Genomic DNA, 18013 nt, shown 5'->3' with positions numbered 1-18013 from the left:
CTGCTTCTCGGCGTGTCTGGCGTGGATGATGAGGTCGTGTGCAGTGGGGTTGTCATCATAGCCAATCCAGGTCTGGGTCACCCGCTGTGAGAGGGCGGGCTTCATCCCCTTTAGGGCCATGCCCACGAGCGTGGATCCATACCCCTCCATTTGGTCGTTCATACGGAAGTGATCAGCGATGCTTTTCTTCAGCCGGTCTATGTAGGTCGTCACCAGCTCCTCTGCTCCCTGTACGCAGTTGGTTACTTTTGTGGGGTCTCGGCTGACGGGCCAGATGAGAACCAGGTTCCGGCGGAGGTCTCTCAGGAACTGCTGCATCTGGTGGTTGGCCACACGGCCTCCTGGTGCTTCGACCCAATTCGTGCCTGGCTGTACGATCCGGAACACCCTTTGGTTCAGCCGGTCCCACAGCGCCCCTGGTCCAGCGGTTTTGTAGATGATGCGCACGAGGTCCTGGATAGTGAGGAGGCAATCACTAGAAAGTCTGGTTAATTGTCTAGCATACCCTTCAGAATCTGTCTTTAGTGGGGGTAGTTGCAGTATCATATCATGAATGTCACTGGGAGACATAGCCCGATGGACTAAACTCATTGTTCCGTTTGCATTAGGGAGTTCGATCATCGGGTACTGTCCCTCCTCTGCCTCCTCCTCCTCCTCCTCAGCTGACACGGATGCTCCGAACCCGGTGTCGGAGTCTTCAGGGCCGCCGCAGGCACCCCCTGAGTGGGGTGTGGACGCGGCCTGTGGAGCCCTTGGGGCGGGTGTCTGTGGTGCTGGAGAGAAGTTATGAGATGTCATTAATTTGTTAAAATTGTCCTCAGATAGTTTACTTTTTTTTATGTAGTTGGTAATGAGTTTTATGGCCGCCTCATCGATGGACATTGAGGGTGGCCCTGATTGTAGCGGTTCCCTGGCCTGGTACGACCCCTGCTGGTAGGCGGGTGGAGATGACTGTTGCTGAGCTGCTGGCTGCAGCGGGCCTTGTGCCTGGACAGAGAGAGAGAGATTGGGATAGAGAGGGGGCACTGGTGCCGGTTGGGCCAGTTGTGGAGCGCTCGCTGGTGGAGGTGGAGGTGGCTGAGCTGCTGGCTGCAGCGGGGCTGGGGTGGCGAACGGACTATATTCATCATCTCTGCGAGCCTGATCAGCTTGAAACGATCCCACCGTGTCTCCCCCCTGACTGGAAAACAATGTAATCTCACATCCCTCCTGACGGTTCTTAGCCTCTTTTTCCCAGAGACCGAGAACCGCACAAACATCACTCTCTAACTTAAACCTTCTCCTTTCCTTCTCTGTCATCTCTTCCACTTTCTCCTTCACGCCTTGTATCACACGTATTGCAAACGTACCGTTAGCGGGCCAACCTATTTTATCGAGGTTGCGGAGGCCGACCACGCTACGGACGCCTTGCGTCTCTTTCATATAATCATAGCATTTACTCTGAGAGCAGAGGTCAGCGAGTGTTTTGCCTGCCTGTGCACCCATTTTTCAAGCACCTCCGGTCTCTAATGCACACAACACAACAATCACTTCAATCACACGTCTTTAACAAGTGCTAAGTAATAGTAGTATAACAGTAGTAGTACAATAGTAACAGAATGGTACCTTAGTCAGAACAGAAACGTACTCTATGTGGAACAGCAACACTGTTTAATATCGGAGTCGTAATGGTTCTATTTCACACCGCTCCAATATTAAACCTTCACACAGTCAATGAAATCGAAAACCCAACCAAAAGAATAATTCTTCAACAACTAAAATGTTAAACACAGGCGCAGCACTTCTCTGTGAGCCTAACCGGTGTTAGAATAATTCTTCAACAACTAAAATGTTAAACACAGGCGCAGCACTTCTCTGTGAGCCTAACCGGTGTTTTGGGTGCGGGAATTCTTGGTCTATAGACGGACAGCACTTCTCTGTGAGCTATATGGTTATAATGTAGCGAGCATTATGAACTTCACCGTTGCAACCAATGTAATGTGTGGACCTCTTTAATCTCTCTATATTCTATGCTTACGTCATTAAGCGCAGCCCTAGACATATACTCTCATTAAAAAGGAATTTTTAACTCTGTGGACTATAGATGTACGTTTCGGAACTTACTTGAATGACAGAAAAGCAAAAGTCCTCCGGCTGTGTTAGTTGGCTGTCCTATCGATGGTTTCCGGGCGTCACTGCCTGTCTGAGCGACCTGCGTTCGCCGTCAACCTCGTCCGACGACGGCTTGGCTATTAAAGTTGATGCGTGAAGGGTGATCAATCCAACGTAGGCGCACTCAGACGGGCAGATCAGCTGGAATCCACACTTCTGACACCAGTAAATGTAGTGGCTCGGTTTTGGTTGATCTGGGATGTTTGGGCTCACAACAGACTTTCGTCACACATCAGATTGAATTCACCGTTAGCCTACCACAGGGTTCTCAACGTAGGAGCCAGCACAACCACACAACCTTGTTACAATGAGGACGAGAAATACAACAGAATAGAATAAAATAACTTACATTTATTACAATCGCGGCGAAAGGACAGTTATACAGACACACAAAAAAGGGTATCTGAATAAGCGCACTCCCCTTTGGTCGGGAGAGCATATTTATACTGGCTAAAATGCTATGCTTGTTCCACACCTCGTGACTACATATCTGAATACCTGATTGGTTGAAACTACTGTCTATCATGTTGGTCATATGAGCTCATTCCTGTCTAGCCGAGATAGATAAGGATGTTCTGTTAATTACATTTTTGCTGCAACATGGACAGGCGTTTCTTTGTTAGTTGGCCTTGGCCGTCAACTTTATCTATCACTAGAACATAGATAATACTGTTCATGCATACTGCATTCTGGAAAAGTACAAAGTGTACCAGCAGTATTGAAGCTTAACTTAGACTGCCCACATAGACAGGCCTTGCATTTAAACAACCATAATAGCACTTTATCAAGAATACCTTTCACATACCCTACACCCTAATCAAGGGAACTCCATTCAGCTGCGAGGGGACTACAAAACGGAGTGCACTCGGTGACTGAGTGCGAGTGGGGAGGGACTGGATTCGGAAAGGGCCGGTAAGTCTGCATTTCTGCAGACTTAGCCCAAGGGAATTACCCACAGTTCATAGCGTTGTGACGTGAAACACGGGGTTACCTGAAGAACAGCCAATAAACAAGCACGGACAGATCAACCAACCGTAACGTTCACGTTACAGAACAAAATATGTTTTCATGTTTTCAGCTGGACTTGCTTATCTGCACAAGTAGCCTTATAATTAATTTGGTTTCATTATTTTTAAGTATGGGTTATTAACCCCATGGGTTTGTATAATGTGATTTGTTTAAAAATATGTAGGCTATGGTTATAATTTACATCGATTTCTGTTGCTCTAAATCATATGATTGCCCAGTTAAAAGCAGTATGACATTAATTACCCATTTCGGTGCAGTGTTCTTTGAATTGAGATTTCCAACATGAATATGGAAAGAGTTGTGAGGTGCAGGAATGTGTATATATAATATATTATCATTCTTAAGTTAATACTTTTGGATTCATCACAAACAAGAATCACAGGCAGTAATGTAGGATCGATGCGATCCTACTAACAAATACTGGGTTGGGTTGATATTTGATCGCAGATGCGATCGCATATGACCACAAAATGAAATGATTTCAAGTTGAACAAATGTTTTGAGGGTAACACAGAGAGTTCTGATAATGTAAAGGGGATTTGACTCAGCCAAAATTAATTTACACGAAGGCCTACAAGAAAAACATGTACAATTTACAAATTGATTTAAAAAATGCCCCACGCCACAATAGTAAGAAATATGTTTTCACGTCAACGTAATGTGATGTCACAAGTGCTGTCCCATTCCTTGTTATACCAATTTGAGCCCTTGCAGCCTCTCACACTCGATCACTTCACCAGATGACGTAAATAAGTCTGTGAGGGCTCAGGGCTTGAGGGTTTAGGGGGGACATTGGGACTGGGCCAGACTCCCTCTTTCTGAGAGACACCTCTCACTCTCCCTCACTGTCTTATTTTATTTTTCATATGAATCACTAAATGTATATTTTATTATCTTGTCTCCTGTGTTAACTAGCACAGCTAACAGGAGTGGATAGGCATAAGGTTCAACAACCATCACTACTGTGAGTTTAGTTAACTTGGTGCAGATCTGTAGTCATGGGTACAGACTGACAAGATCAGGGCTATGAGCTCCTATGAGCTCCAGAGAGACCGGAGATCACGGGTATGAGCTCCTATGAGCTCCAGAGAGACCGGAGATCAGGGCTATGAGCTCCTATGAGCTCTAGAGAGACCGGAGATCAGGGCTATGAGCTCCTATGAGCTCCAGAGAGACCGGAGATCAGGGCTATGAGCTCCTATGAGCTCCAGAGAGACCGGAGATCACGGGTATGAGCTCCTATGAGCTCCAGAGAGACCGGAGATCACGGGTATGAGCTCCTATGAGCTCCAGAGAGACCGGAGATCAGGGCTATGAGCTCCTATGAGCTCCAGAGAGACCGAAGATCACGGGTATGAGCTCCAGAGAGACCGGAGATCACGGGTATGAGCTCCAGAGAGACCGGAGATCACGGGTATGAGCTCCAGAGAGACCGGAGACCACCGGGTCTAAGCCGGCCCTTCACAGCCCTTCACAGCCTTTAGAGAGAGTTTAGAGAAGCTTGTGATTCTTGCACTTTGCCTTCAGCACTAGATTATGCTCTTAGTCACTTGTTTTAGAAAGAAGATGCACTTGTGAGTTCTGGCAAGTAGTAGTACATTGGCTCTTCCTATGTTAAATGCAATTATTGTTAGTCGCTTTGGATAAAAGCGTCTGCTAAATGACTGTAATGTAATGTAATGTAATGTTGTCTCAGCCATCCTGGATTGGTCCGGTTTGACCTTGAGGACATTCCCATCGCCGTGGCGACCGAGGGAGGGAGGGAAGGGTTGAAGTTTTTATAAAGTATTGTAGAACATTTTGATAAATCACGTTTGATACAACACGCTAAAGCAATATGTGAATCACTGTAAGGTCATGAAATACACTGGATATTTGAGATACACTGTAAAAGTTCAGTTTAATTTCATTTGTAGTAAACCATGTATCCCTGTTCAGACACTGGAAATGTGGTAACAGACAGGTTTAAGCAATTACCAAGGAAATGTAATCCCTTCAATTCTCCACCAGATGGTGGTAGAGGTGTGATAGGCAGGAAGGGTTTTATGTGAAGGAGAGTCAGTTCCACTAGGGAGAAGTGAGAGAACAGTAGGCAGGCTCGTGTAATTCATTCAAGTCTACACCAGGGGGAGCCAGAGATAGTAGTATGTTTGGGGAAGCGCTGTGTCTGTAACGTCCCATGTATTTTTTGGCGTGGCTGGAAGCCGCGCAGCTAGTATAGCGTTTGTCGGGTTATCAATCCCTCCCTCCCTTACTCCCGACAATGTTGGCCTGCATCTCTCTGTTGGCAATACAAGAGGCAGTAGTCCCAGGACACCAAAATCGACCAGCCGATTTCCACTGCACAAGTAGAGTAGTGGTCAGAGCATTGGACTCACACCCGGGAGACCGGGGTTGAAGACCCGGTATGGATGACCTTATGGGACTATACCCCAAACCTCCACATGTTCATCCTTTCACTCCAACCTTTACCCCTTGCCTTATAGATCAGATCCTGTCCCAACCCCAACCCATATTCTAACCCCAACCCACACTAGGGACTGGAAGAAGGGCACCAAAATCAACCAGCCGATCCCCACTGCACAAGTAGAGTAATGGTCAGAACAATTGGACTCCCACGCGGGGGCCGGTCGGGGATAGTTGGAACAGACTGACAGCCAATCAGATTGCAGTATATATCATGCATTCGAAGTGGAGGATGTGGGAGACCGGGGTTCTATTCCCGGTCAATAGTGATTGCAATATATCAATGATGCTGATCTCCTTGACTACTTATGTATACCCAACCATCTGTCTGTTCTTATGTATACCCAACCATCTGTCTGTTCTTATGTATACCCAACCATCTGTCTGTTCTTATGTATACCCAACCATCTGTCTGTTCTTATGTATACCCAACCATCTGTCTGTTCTTATGTATACCCAACCATCTGTCTGTTCTTATGTATACCCAACCATCTGTCTGTTCTTATGTATACCCAACCATCTGTCTGTTCTTATGTATACCCAACCATCTGTCTGTTCTTATGTATACCCAACCATCTGTCTGTTCTTATGTATACCCAACCATCTGTCTGTTCTTATGTATACCCAACCATCTGTCTGAATGTGAAAGGGGTTAAGAAATTAAAACTTGTCACACTTGCCACATCTTTTCCTCTGAGTGTTCTTTGTTGTGGCCTAACTGTTTATGCTTTCACAGAGGATACACTACATCAATTCATTCATTTGTTCGTTAAGTTAATAATTCCTTCATTCATTATTTCTGAAAAATACCGGTACATCATTCTGTGCATTACTCATAAACTTCCCTAAACGTTTCCAGTTGTTGGTGTGCTTTGAAATTGTGAATTGTGAAAAAATTAATATTGATTATGGTAGATATTTGAATATAGATATTTTAACTGCGTGGTAATGGCTGACCTGGACAGAAAATAATAGCTATATTAAGTCATAGTTATACCACTGTGTTTGTGACTTACTTCTCTGCCTCACACGAGCACACACAGACACTATGCTTGCACTTACTTTGAACTGTCTTTACCATAAGTGATGGCAAAGGTGGGCACTATTGATCATCCTCTTCACCCAATCAGCACAGTGCACTTTTTCTTCTTTGCTTGGAGACCAGGGTATGATCTCCCATCAGGGAGATATCATATTAATATTCTCACAGATATAATAACACTCAATCTGGATTCTGTATAAATCATATGCTATATTATTGCACTATGAAGAACAACCAGATCAGTTCATTGTTAACTATTATACCTTTTTGTTTGATCTTCTGATCCTATTTTCTGCAGTTCTCAAATCTGCATTGTAAGTCAGGTGAATATCAAGTAAGACAGTCATTGTCAATGCCATCTGTATGTTTTACTTTGAACAAAACAGTGCATACAGTAGACACATGACACATCAATAAAAGTACACATTTATTAGGCTCTAAAAAAATGTACACATCCAAACACACACATGGTAATGATAAATACTATTACAAAATTGAATTGAACACACACACACATAAGGAAGCCAACATAGGAAAACACACATTGAAAATGTAACTATTTACAAGGAAGACGTATCGCCCACACCAATCATTTCCCCTTTTCCACCTCCCATCTCTGTTTTTCCTTGAGGTAAAAAACAGACTCCTTAAAGTCTTTCCAGGTCATTTCCTTGTCCATGCCCTGGTCATTGTACAAGGAGAAGACCTTAGCTGGGCAGTAAATGTACTTCCCTGCAACACCAGGGAAGCCTGTGTGGACATGAGGACTGTTTGGGCCCTGCTTTAATGCCATGTGACAAAAACGGCACAAACGACCTGTGTGCTGCAGGGTGTCAGACCTCTTCCTCTTTTTCTGCCCTCTCTCCTCCACCCTCTTCTTTGTGTCCTCCAGTTCTTGCTGAAACTTTTTTTTGGTCCCCACAAAGTCTTTAAATGGCATTTTGGGGTTTGTGAGACCCTCAGGACCATAGGCTTTAAAAACCTTACTGGAGCAGTAAAAATAATGGACAGTGCCCTGCTGGGAGAAGAAATGGATGGAGGAGCCGTCATTTTCAAACATGGACTTTAGCTGACCACAGGAAAGACATGTCTTTGTTTGTTTCTTGCGTCCTTCTGGCTGTTGTTGTTGTTGTTGTTGTTGTTGTTGCTGCTGCCTCTCCATGATGCCCAGCACAATGTTCTCGATGGCGTCCTCAGTTAAAGGTGTGGCTGCAGCAGGTTCACATGGATTCACAACAGCTGGAGACAAGGTAACAACTGGCACACTAACAGTCTCACTCCCCTCTTTTAAAGCGTGCCATAGATGCTGTCTCTCCTGTAGCTTCTCTGGGCTGATGTTCAATTAGGGGTTGGTGAAAGTATTTCGGTGATGGAAGATCCGAGATGTTGTCTATCAACTCAGGCTGAGGAGGGAGGTGCCACAATGACACCATCTTCATGGGATTGCTCACAGGAGGAGAGCCCGGCCATAGACCCATGGATTCCAACTCCGTCTTCATCCATATCTTCTGCTGCTGTGAACAGGTCCACTGGCTCACATCATGGTCATAGCCGGGAAGTTGGGGAGGAGGACAGCTGGGGTGGCTTGAACTGCCTGGTAATGGATAGAATATAATAAACAATATTTTGAGTCATAGGTATACCACTGTGTTTGTGACACTTCTCTGCCTCACATGGGCAGACACAGAGACACAATATTAATACACTTACTTTGAGTTGCCTCTATACGTGATGGCAGAGGTGTACTGGGCACTGCTGACAGCTCATGAGAGGAGAGAGGCTCTGAGAATACAAATTATTATTTTAAGAATCAAAATCCCTATTAAAACAGGAAGAAATCTTACACATTTGAACCAATTTCATATTTACCAGTAAGTACTAGTCCCTGAGCTGCATCCTTCAGCATGAGGTTCAGATTGTGCCGAATCTATAGAAAGGAAATGTAATAGATGACATGTTCATGAGGACAGCTACCGTATTGGCAACAACAAATAAATAATACAATTATAATTCTCTATTTACCGGTTTCTATTTAATCAGTGAAATAATACTTGATAAAAATGCATACTTTGGGGGTTCCTGCCTCACTGTAGACTGCGGAAACAAAGCCAGTAGCTGTTTTGGAATGGGTGGATGCTTCACAAGAGCTGGGTGCTTCACACTTGCAGATGGACCTGTTGAAATTATGAATAGACATTTACAACATTAGGTGGTGAATGAGGGTGGAAGAACTATGTGCATTTGGAGATATTCACCATGGGAAGAGAGACCAGACGCTACAGCGGAAATGACTTCAGAAGGCCTTGATTGAGTGGCAGTGGGTTTGCTCCTTACTGTAAAAGAAAACATACTGAGTCACTCTCCACCATATTACTAGATGTATGTAATAGTCACTTTCCTAACCTGATCATGTCCCCATCTCCTCATATGACTAGATGTATGTAATAGTCACTCTCCTAACCTGATTGTCATGTCCCCATCTCCTCATATGACTAGATGTATGTAATAGTCACTCTCCTAACCTGATTGTCATGTCCCCATCTCCTCAAATTGGGGGTTTTAGGGAAGAATATTGCTTACACAGCAGGGGAAGTCAAGTGACATTACAAAACAACATTTCACACAGTATATAGCATGCAGTGAACTAAATGTTAGTAGTCTTAATTAGTCTTAATCTAAAATGCATGCAAAAAGGGTTGCTGAATGCAACTCCTATAGAAAATTCATATGACTTACCTTAACCTCCGGATAATTCATGATGCATTGGACATAACAGTCCGTTTGCTTTTGTTAGTAGAACACAAGAACAAAATTGGACATCAGAACAAGGCCAGAACACGGCCAAAACAATAAACCAGTGTAAGAAGCCTTCAGTCATGGTGGAGGCGTTCTGTGTCTCTGAACTCTTCCACCACTCTGATGGAGATGAACCTCGGCCTGTAGACACAGCTGGGGCTCCTGTGACTGCAGCTCCTGGTCAATCTGAGGACATGAAAATAACATTCTCACTGTTGATCATGATCATTTGCAAAAACACAGTGACCAGGAAAAGTAACAAAATATTTTCAATTAACTCACCCTGGATAAATTTGGAGGGAGAAATACTTAACATTGCCCTGTCAAGCTCCTCGTCATCATCTGTAAAATAAAACACAGACATCACTATGACTAGCACATTACATTAGGATAAATGTTTTTCTTATAAGGGTGTTTGACACTGACATACCTGTAGATTGAGACAGAGGTGTGGCAGTCAGAAGAGGGGCGGGGGGTTCAGGGATTTGGTCTGCTGGTCTAACAGGTATTTTTGCAACCTGTGCATTTTGGTTCCAGCTGCACACTTCTGGCGCATGATGAAGGTAGCAAATCCATCAGCCCTGCTGTCCCAAACTTCCTTCCAGGTGTCTTTCGCTCTGACACCAAAGCCAACCAGGTTGTCCTCTTCTGAAAGCCGTGGTGGAGCAGTGGACCGCTCAGCTTCATATTTGAGGAGAGACCTTATCTCCTCGAAACTGAGGGCATACTCCTCAAAGGAGACAAGACTGTCCTTGTGGTGTCCTTCTGCCACAAAGACACCAGTGTCTCTCCTTCTGGACAGTCCTGATCAGGTACACTGTGTACCCCACATCGTTCTCCAACAGCCATCTGAAGGATTTGCCCTTGTATTTACCAAACTGGAGGATATACTCCCCAAGCACTTCACTCCGGTTTGTGTAATCCCCTCCTCTGTTAAAAACCACAGTCCTGGCATTCACCCTGACCACATCTTCTTTGACTGGCGCTGCTGACCTGTCTTGTAATGAGCGGTCATTTTTAATTTTTCTTGCCTCTTCTGAAGGCTCCTGCCGCAAAAAGCCCAAGGGCCCCTTCCGGAAGCAAACAGTCCCCTTCCCCGGGAAGATTACACTATGCTTTTGGGACATGTTGATGACTTCTGTAAACGAGAACAACAAAACATACTGTTATATTTGTGGAATTTAAACTTAAGTGTCATAATCATCACTTTAGTACAAATTTGAATAAATTGAGTGTACAGTAAGGCATACTATAACTAGATTACATGTAACCATTACAGAAAAGGAGTAGAGCTACTACTTATATGCTCTAGGCTTAGCTCTAAGCCTTGTAGGCCTATGCCATCACCTTATGACTACAGACACAACAAGACTGCTGTAACTAGCAAAGTAGCATACCCATTTACAGGACCAAAGTAGCCTACCCATTTACAGGACCAAAGTAGCATACCCATTTACAGGACCAAAGTAGCATACCCATTTACAGGACCAAAGTAGCATACCCATTTACAGGACCAAAGTAGCATACCCATTTACAGGACCAAAGTAGCATACCCATTTACAGGACCAAAGTAGCATACCCATTTACAGGAGCAAAGTAGCATACCCAATATCGAGTAGTTTCAAACTAGACAACCAGATTATCATTCCACATTATTGGTAACGATACACCAGCTGTGCGGGTCGAGTGAATCTGTGATCCACACTAGAATATGACATAACATGGTCGTGGCTGAGTGTCATGTCTTAACAAGATTGGATCATGTCAACATGATTAAAAGTACACTTTTCATGAGTCAACGATGTAATAACGGCGTTAACTTATGCTACTCTATGCAAGTCTATCTAACTGTATAACGTTAGCTCACGTAGCTGGCTACGTTTCCCATTGAAAAACACAGCAACACTACCACTAATGGAGCTGTAACTTACTAGCACTTGAAACTACACATTACCATGAATGAGTGTCATGTCTAAAACGAGATTTGATCATGTCAACATGATTAAAACTACTAATTACGAGACTCACCACTGTAACAACGACGTTAAACTCCTCTGTGCAAGCCAACTTGCGACTGTACCGTAGTAGCCATACTGTTGTTGTTGAAAGGGAAAATATTTGTCTTCTTCTTCTATGAGATTTCCGGCAGCGTAAAAGGAAATCCTGGAACAGCGCCACAAGCCTATAGACGCCAATGTTGTGGCCAAAAGTATATTACATCCGTAGTGATTTAGCAGTACCATTGAGAATGCATGGGAAACGGTTTATGGAGTTTTAGCAGAAGAATCCCTGGCCCCCGCGCGGGAGGCCCGGGTTCGATTCCCGGCCAATGCAGAGACTGTATCTTTGTCACTAGAGCTAGTCGCTCCCTTCACTGAGCAGCAGCCGAGGACAGAGCTTCTGATAGGTTCTTTGGTAATATAAAGAGCAATATCCTGGTCTGTGCCTTTTTCTTTGATTAGAAACTAGATCTTTTCTGGACGTCGTGGAAAGGGCCTGATCCCGAATAGACTGTGAGGGCCCGGATAGCTCAGTCGGTAGAGCATCAGACTTTTAATCTGAGGGTCCAGGTTTCAAGGATGCAAGAATATTGCAGAAATGATCCTTTGGAATTGACTCACTGCAAGAATATTGCAAAATGCAGTACAGTTCTGCGAGGCCTGCGACCTAGACTGCACAGTGAACACTGCACAATCATCTCCAATTCCCATTGCAAATGTATGCTGCCCTCTAATTGTGAAAATGTATGAAATGCCACAGAAGCACCGAAATTGGTGAAGCTCTCTCTTACATAACACTCACCTAATGTAGTGGCTCTGGGACCTTTGGAAAAATGTATTTGTCATTCAAAAGTCACTTCCAAAAGCCTGTCAAAAGTCTCTTCCAACGCCCAAGTCTCCATCAAACAACTGACATTTTATCCTGCCCTCTAGTGGTACAGATGTGGGAAGTTAGAAATGTCACATGCTGCAGCATTTCACCTTCACGGTATTTGGCAGGGAAATCCCGTTGGAAATCTCGTGGGATTTCAGACGGGTGTTATTTCGTTTTAGTGATGCACCACCGCCAGGTGGCGTCTTTGAGTAGATTTAGCAGGCTGGGCTCAGTGTTTTTCTCCTATAGTCTACGAATGAAGCATCATTAAGTTTCACATTCTTTAATTTAAATGCTCTGTTGTAAAGCACTTTGAGCTGGATTTATCTGTATGAAAGGTGCTATACAAATAACGTTTAATTGTTATTATTACCTTGTTCTCAAACACATGTTTTCTCCATCTGGATGTAATTTAATTATTACGAACACCTATATCTAGGCCTACAGTAGCCTATCTATCTCGGTAACTGACGTCGGGTCAAGACGTGGTGGCTGTTAGGTCAAATGCGCAAAATAACAGTATTGTAAATATATTTGTTAGTAAAGATGTGGTGAACGTGAGGGTTTTGCGTTTTGATTCTGGAACGCATTCAACTGGTAGGCTACTCATAAACCCCGGAAGTAAATTTGAAGACGGGCACCAGCTAATGTAGCCAAGTCTGAACGCAGTAGGCTTTATGGCTTCAGCACGATACAAAGAAAAAATAAGCTTGATCGACTTGTGGATCCATACAAAATTGACATAGTCGCCATGAGTAAAGATCACTCATTGCCAATCATATCCGGACATTAACTATCTTGTGCATAGATAGCGGCAGGTTTGACAGTGAGTGCGTTCACATGCACAATATACACAATATTTTGTTATTTGAATGATCTTGAATATATATATATTCAAAATCATTCAAATAAGAAAATATCGTGTATGTTTTTATTTATTTATACCGGCCGCCAGCCGTTCAATGAACGGCTATAGGGAATGTGCAGTTTCGCGCGGGCTACAGCCTATTATATGCACAGTTTCGCGCTATGTAGGCTATTATAAATAAGTATTATTCATTGGGGGAGCTTGGACTCGCTGGGGACTGGTGGAGAGACGCAGAGCCTCCCCAGACGCGACATCCTCCAGTTGGCTGAAGCTCTGGCGTCCAAATAGCCACTGGCGGCGCCCCTCGCAGTGTCCACAGAAGAATACCCCCCTCAAAATACCTGCCTGGTGAAGACAAGCTGCAGCAAGAACAGAACTGTCTACCAATGCATGAAGTGCATCATAGCTGTCTGTGGCAGTTGCACTGCCAAGGTGCAGAGGATATGTGCGAAGTGTATTTGAGCTGCCGCCTCAACCGTGCGTGAGAGCAGAGCGCATCAACTCGTGTATAGCTACAACTTGTAGCCCATAGCCATTAAAACGGCTTATTGTTTTATTCATATATCAACTAGATAATTCGATAATAATGAGTAGCCTAGTAGGCTATAAAAGGAATTCAATAGGGCCTAATAAGCCTTAAGTTGTAGCCTAGGCTACAGTACAATCACAAGACGCATAGGCCTAGCCTACCGTAAAAAGCGTTGCGTTCTCATAGGCCTATATTAACTTAGATAATTATTAATTATGCTCAGGTCATAATGTCCGTTGAAAATAATTCCCTCTAAGCAGAATTTGAATTGTATTAAAATAGGCTAAAATTAAATTTCCACATATTCTGATTCCTTCTAGGCCTATATAAAAAAAACATTTTTTTAATGTGTAGCCTAGGCTATAGGCTTCTGCGATGAACAAAACAGCCACAATGTAGCCTGCTTAGCGAGCGAGAGGAGAGTCTACCATAAAGTGTAGGCTAAAGCCTAACCATGATGTAATATATCTAGACTACATGCATTGTGGTATTTCTTTGTAAAGCCCAGCCTGCCTATCAATTGTTTCTCAATAAACAGTTATGTCATCCTCTGAGTCCGAATGTAGGCTAATAGACCGGCAGCTCTAAATGCCTTCCCAATCAATGAGACATGGTTGTAAAAATGATGTTTTATTGATGAAAAGGGTAAAACTGAAAAACATGGAGAGTCATTGCATTGATCGATGCAGTCCGTTCAAATAGGCATCAAAAGATAAAGTAGGCCCATTTAAAATAACCAATTATATCTTCAAATCCCTTCTAATCTTGGCCTTTGATAGGGTTTTTTCCCGCCCTACTGCCAATTATATCCGAACATTAACTATCTTGTGCATACAGAGCACAAACAATGAAACAATGAAACGAATAGATTTCCTCCCTGTCTGTCTGTGGCATTCGCTACCAGCAAACACTGAAAATACAGGTCCTCAATTTATTTAGATTAGACTAGCCTATCCAACTGGACCACTCCAATGAATGTTGAACGTAGCCTACTTTTATTCTTTAGGTTTTACAGAATCGGCCTACAATGTCCACACATGCATGCGCCATCTGACTAGCTCGTCACTCGCCAGCGAACCTGGACTAGACTACTGTAACCCCCCCCCAAATTCTTTTATATTCAAATAAACTGGATGGGCTGGTTTCCTAGCCCTGGATCGTGGGGAGGGGGGTAGCCTGCGTTAGCGGGTGCTTTGCCATGACCGGCCACAGGTGTTGGATTGAATTCGCTAGTTTGATTGTTAGATGGATGGATTTAACGTCCAAAGTAGATTGTGCAAGTATTGTATAGGCCCATGTGTAAGAGATGAATGGTTGTAACCATAAACTCAGCCAGAGGTAGACTGTAGATGATCAGCATTATCACCAGTCTCAATTTATGTTTTCCTCTAGGCTACGTGTTGCCATTCATTTAAACCACCATCTCATCTAGACTACTTTTGTTGCTGCATTTTTACATTTATGCTTTCATGATTTTAGAGCGCAATAAACATTTTCCAGGATTCCAGTAAGTACATCCATTCATCCAACTTTGTGCTGAGCGCAGCGCAGGCTGGTAGCCTACTGTCAAGGCTCACGACTGATGCACTCCCTTAACACGTCTCGCAACTCCCCAGACCATCAAGAGAATTTCAATATGAAAGACCTTGGGATTCCAGGAGTCAAGGCCGTTTCAGACGGGGAGCGATATTCCGCCTGCGTTCTCGCTCGGATCAGCGGGGGACGCACGCGTCCTGCGCGCAGCGGGGAAAGCTGACTACAATTCAGCTCTTGTCGCGGGCGGGCGAGCCAAGCGGGACAAAAGTCTCATAGGAGAGGGGCAAAAGTCGCACTGCTGCAAAGTGTGTCCTATCTGATTATTTTGGCATGTAATTCTCTTTACTTTCAACGAATGTATTATGAGACATAATATCATAATAATATATATAGCCTTCAACGACCTCCTGAGCTGCCTGCCTGATGGTCTCAGGGCTAAAGAGACCGCGCGTCGTTTTCCTCACCCTAACTATTGGCATGCTTTCAATGAAAGAAAATACATTGTAAATAAACATGGTTTTAGGCTATTGTTTTTATGTAGGCCTATAGGTTAAGCTATTTGTGTTCATAAGGTAACGTCATTGTAAACGAAAGTAGCCTATAGCCTATAATCCAATTGACTGGAACCAGTGGGTTTGACAAAAGTTAAGAGGCAAAATAATTTGTCTTGACTGCATTCAAGATGTAGCCTATCTTTCACATTAAAACTACATACAAAGCTGACCAATAGCATTAGAAAGATCTCTTCGAGAGCTTTCATTTCACCTGTTCATTCTGCCAAAATGTCACTCGCGCACCCCTCTGGTTCTAAGCCATCACAATGCGACTTCTGTCCCTCTACGGGATGCGACTTTTGTCCCACCACGGTCTCCTGTCAATTCTCCCTGGCTTGCAGGCACGACTTGCTCGCACGAAACTTGAAAGCTATGTTATCATGTATCCAGTAGATATGCTAAGAAAATTGCATATGTTTGCAAACTAAAACAAGTGAACACAATTTTACAATCGAAAAATGCTTATGAGACCATTATTTTACTTATATGGGGCAAAAGTGGTTTCTCTTCCTGCTTCTGCCTAAGCCCTCCACAATACCACAACACAACGGTGTCATGTTTTACCGAAGGAGAAGTGAAGAAGACTGTAGCTATCAGTAGCTAAAGCAGTTAGCTAATGTTAAGATCATTCCTCTAGCTGCTTTGCTGCTAATGCAAGTTTGTCTCTGTTCCTGCCCGAGAAACAGAAGTTGAACTTATAGCATCAAAATCAAAATAGCTACAGGAATCATCGTTGTAAAGTTAGCTATCTGCTTTTTAGCCACCGACAGCTACCGTTAATATTATGAAGCTGCTGTTGTGAGCTAACTTGCTATCACGGTCTTATCGTGCAGCTTCACAGCCTGCTATTAGCAGACAGCACTAAAGTTGACAATATCACACTTGCACATCATTAGAATTCCAACCATTTATATGGGATTTATCATTCAACTAAACATGGAACCTGAATACTACCTGATATTTCAACCTGCTGCCATCAGTGATCGGCGCGTCTGCTTGTTTGCGTCATGAATATCTTACGCAGTGACATTCCATGTAGTGTCCCAAAACTGTTAAATCATTCCCCATGTAGTTCACTATGAGTCGCACTCAATAGATCCATGGTAATAGGGAATAGGGAGTGAGTGAACCATTTCAAACACATCTCTGGTCATCTCCGTTAGCCATCTTACTCGTCCTGATGCCATGTTCCATATGAGAACACTCAGTTAGCCTACTGTATTAAACTTCTACTTGTCCCGACAGTTAACAGATATAGACCCGGCGACAGTTACAGAGATAGAAACTATAAATAGATAGGCTTTGTTCGTAATAATTAAATTACAACCAGACAGAGAACAAGGAGTTTGAGAACGGTAGGCTCATCTAATGTGCGAGATGAGCTACAGCAATGGGTCAATGAGTGGTATTACTGCGCCCCTATGGGCAAGCGAGCGGTGGTGCGGAATGCCGTAAAGCGCCTGTTAGAATACCGCGGGTCAAGTTACATTCTTATGTTTTGGATAAAAAGCGCTATATAAGTGCAGTCCCTAACCCTAACCCTCCAGAAAAACGCGGGCAAAAATCCTTGATTATGCAGGCAAAAATCCTTGATTATGCAGGCAAAAATCCTTGATTGGAATATGCAGGGTTTTTATGTGATTTTATGCGTTGAAAATGCTGGGATTTTCTGAAGTTGCGGGAACTTCAGAATATTGCGAGAATATGCGAAAAATGCAAGAACCTGTCCTGTATTTTCGTGCACACCCCACTCTAATGCATATAGCCTACACTACGTCTTCACATGCTTATACGAGAAATAAGAAAACCATAGCCTATGTGAGAGCGCCTAGACCAGGTACGGTAATAGACCGGCGTCATGATTGAAGGCAGCCTTAAAAGGCAGCATTGGAACTTATAAACAACCCCGATGTCTGGTCTCTGTGGTCGTCCAGGTCATTTGCTATTTCCAAGTTTATCAGACCAAACATTTTGCCCATGTCTATGATCTGATGTTTATTGATTTGATCTTAATATAATCGATGCAGCTGTGCTTTAGCCTACTCTTATTGGCTATTTATTTCCTTCATTCATGATGAGAATAGCAGAGGACTTTGAACTTGATATATTAAACAGAAATTGGTGCAATTCACTAGAATGCAGGAAATGAGATGTCTGACACTCATAAT

General features: G+C 43.6%; 1 long non-coding RNA gene across 1 annotated transcript; it reads right to left on the bottom strand.

Moving 5' to 3' along the window:
- Window positions 1-7126: 7126 nt before the first annotated feature.
- On the bottom strand, window positions 7127-11591 carry LOC311328757. Its single transcript, XR_014631241.1, has 8 exons — window positions 11513-11591; window positions 9915-10622; window positions 9767-9826; window positions 8944-9670; window positions 8757-8862; window positions 8558-8615; window positions 8399-8470; window positions 7127-8282 (listed from the first exon to the last, which is right to left on the bottom strand). It is a non-coding gene; the product is annotated as an uncharacterized lncRNA (long non-coding RNA).
- Window positions 11592-18013: the final 6422 nt, after the last annotated feature.

The sequence above is a fragment of the Borostomias antarcticus genome (assembly GCF_949987555.1).
Source record: "Borostomias antarcticus genome assembly, contig: scaffold_92, whole genome shotgun sequence".
NCBI lineage: Eukaryota > Metazoa > Chordata > Actinopteri > Stomiiformes > Stomiidae > Borostomias > Borostomias antarcticus.
The sequence above is the reverse complement of the archived record's forward strand: the minus strand, read 5'-3'. Positions and strand labels throughout refer to the sequence as shown.